Source organism: Kogia breviceps, chromosome 10 (genome assembly GCF_026419965.1).
Source record: "Kogia breviceps isolate mKogBre1 chromosome 10, mKogBre1 haplotype 1, whole genome shotgun sequence".
In the NCBI taxonomy this organism is placed as follows: domain Eukaryota; kingdom Metazoa; phylum Chordata; class Mammalia; order Artiodactyla; family Physeteridae; genus Kogia; species Kogia breviceps.
This window is the reverse complement of record NC_081319.1, coordinates 86,557,716-86,560,363: the sequence shown is the minus strand read 5'-3', so window position 1 is coordinate 86,560,363 and position 2,648 is coordinate 86,557,716. Positions and strand designations below refer to the sequence as shown.

The window sequence follows — 2,648 nt, the reverse complement described above, 5'->3', positions numbered from 1 at the left end:
GATCCTTAAATGCTGGCTGTAAATACCTTGTAAAGGATTTTTAGAAATGTATGTAACCTCTCACCCCTCCCAGCAGCCAGAGTAGATATAAAAGTAACACCTGCCCAGTCCATTTTTCACCCCCTTGTGAATAGCAAAGAAAAAATTCTCATTCCAAAACTGCTCTGGGTGTCTTAGAGTGGTGTGTCTGTCAAGTAACAACTATTTAATCAGAAGCAGTGAAAGGCTAAGTGTAAATTTGTCAGATTTTACTGTCTCTTGAAAGATGGCACGTGTGTCTTATTGGAGCCGATAACATTAATGGGAGCCTTGAGGTTCAAACCCACCTATTTATCTGAGGAGACACTGAGGTCCCCAATAAATGTGCCAGCCAACATAGATTGACTTGAGTTCTCCAGGTCATCGACTTTTTAGATTCATAACGAAAAAGAATCTCCTCACATGCCTCTCCTAATTGGCCCCTAACTTCATCTGTCATTAACATGTACTTTTACAACCATAACTCCATGCCTCATTTTGATTGTTTATTTTTAAACTGTTTATTTAATATTATTTTGCAGATACAGAGCCTGGTAATTTAGATACTAGGTGGAGAGTAAGTTAATCGTGTAGCTTAGAAGTGGAGGAAGAAAAGCGAGAAGCAACAGCATCACAGTTCAATGAATTTAGTGAGGGCTTATTAGGCAAGGGAAGTCTAAGCTGGTGTCTTAGTCTGCTCAGGCTGCTATAACAAAATACTGGAGGCTGGATGGTTTAAACAATAGGAATGTATTTACCACAGTTTTGGAGGCTGGGAAGTCCAAGATCAAGGTCCAGTTGATTCAGTGTTTGCTGAAGTCCACTTCCTAGCTTGTAGGCATCATATTGCTGTTGCTCACATGATTTCTTTGGGGGTGTGGGAAAGAGAGGGGGCTATGGTCTCTTCTTATAAGGGCACTAATCCCATCATGAAGGCTCCACCTTCATGACTTCATTTAGACCTAATTACCTAATTAGACCTAATTAAGAGGCCGCACCTCTTAATACCATCACATTAGGGGTTAGGATTTCAACATATGAATCTGGGGGGACACAAACATTCATAATGACTGGTTTATGATGAACGAACAGGAGTTAGCTATGAGGCTTTAGCTATGATTATGAGGTGTCATAAGGATGTGACATAAACGGAAAAAGAACAATCTTTCAAAGGAGCTGGCACTTCAGATTCCTCTCTCTCAATCCTTACTGAAAAGCCGAAACCTTCTTCTAAAGCTAAAGAGATATACAAGAGGGAGCCACACTAAGTATTCATCTGCCAGCATCGCCATTTGTCAAAGAAGTCTTATGAGAAACTCAGCAAGCAGGGATGCCAATCTATAAAGAATTTGAAGACAACTGCTTGCGCTGAAGAGAAGGTCTTTGCAAGCTGTTTTCTAAAGTGATTCTGTTCTTAGTCCTAGCAGAATATAGAGATTTCAAAATCATAAAACAGATGCAATAATAATGACCTGTACTTGGGGTACAATCTTGTTTTAGGGGACCACATATTGAAATAATATCTTGACAAAAATGCTTACTTATGAAAAAGCAAGTTTTTAGGGAACTTGTCAAAGAAAATGTCAGACAATTTCCGTTATGAAAGTAAAGTATAGAAAACTAACACGAATGTCACTCAAATTATTTGTCACACCACGAAGGATCAATACATAATGAAATTTGGAATATGTACTTCTTTAGATAAAAATATGGATCAAACCTGAAACTAACGTAATATTGTACTCATCTATATTTCAATTTAAAAAATAAGGATGAAAAATAGAGTACTGCCCTAAAGTAACCTTTATTATGTAGTCTTGTCAATTAAATCACAGATTAGTCTACTGATGGAACTCACTTAGGAGTGGCTGTTACACAAGTGACCGGAGGAAGGATGAAAAATTTAGTAACTTGAGCCTAAGCTAAGAGGTCATCATAAGGCCCCAAAATGTATATTAGTTGCAATTTAAATACAGTTATATTGATTAAATAGTCAGGAAAATTGGGGCTCATCCTTCTGACTCAAAGTGTGGAAAAAGAAATCTGATTCTAATTCTCTTTATATTAAGTTTGGGCGTGCTTTTTTTTCTTGCACAGGTGGCTCGTTGGTCTAGGGGTATGATTCTCGCTTCGGGTGCGAGAGGTCCCGGGTTCAAATCCCGGACGAGCCCACTTCCTTTTCGACCAACTGGAATAAGGAATCAGAAAAAGTATTTTCTCTAATATTATTGCCAAAAAGATGGGCTTTCATTACAGTGACAGCAGGATTGCCTTCGGAGAAGCTGGGTGCTTAATTCCAGATCTCATTGACTGGGAGGTATCAGGAGTGTTGATGCGAGTTTGCTGGCGCCGGCCCAGTTCCAGTTCTCCTGTGGATCCCTTCCCAAAAGTCAAGGAAGGCCTTGAGCATCTAGTCTGTGCGTACGTGTGTACGTGCATACGTACGTGCGTGTGCGTACTTGACTGAGTAGGGCGGGGAAGCGTGAATTATGGTCAACCTGTACCTTCCTTCCTCTCGTAGAGACGTGAATGTTCATTTCCACTGCTACGTCCAACTTGAGTGATCATTTTCGGATTCGCAGCATTTACGGCTACCACACTGACCAAAGTAAAAGTCACCCCAGCTGCTG

The 2,648-nt window shown here is 40.1% G+C and overlaps 1 non-coding gene across 1 annotated transcript; it reads left to right on the top strand.

Annotated features, from left to right (window-relative positions):
* Positions 1-2,117: 2,117 nt before the first annotated feature.
* Positions 2,118-2,189, top strand: TRNAP-CGG (transfer RNA proline (anticodon CGG)). Its single transcript has one exon. It is a non-coding gene; the product is annotated as a tRNA-Pro (tRNA).
* Positions 2,190-2,648: the final 459 nt, after the last annotated feature.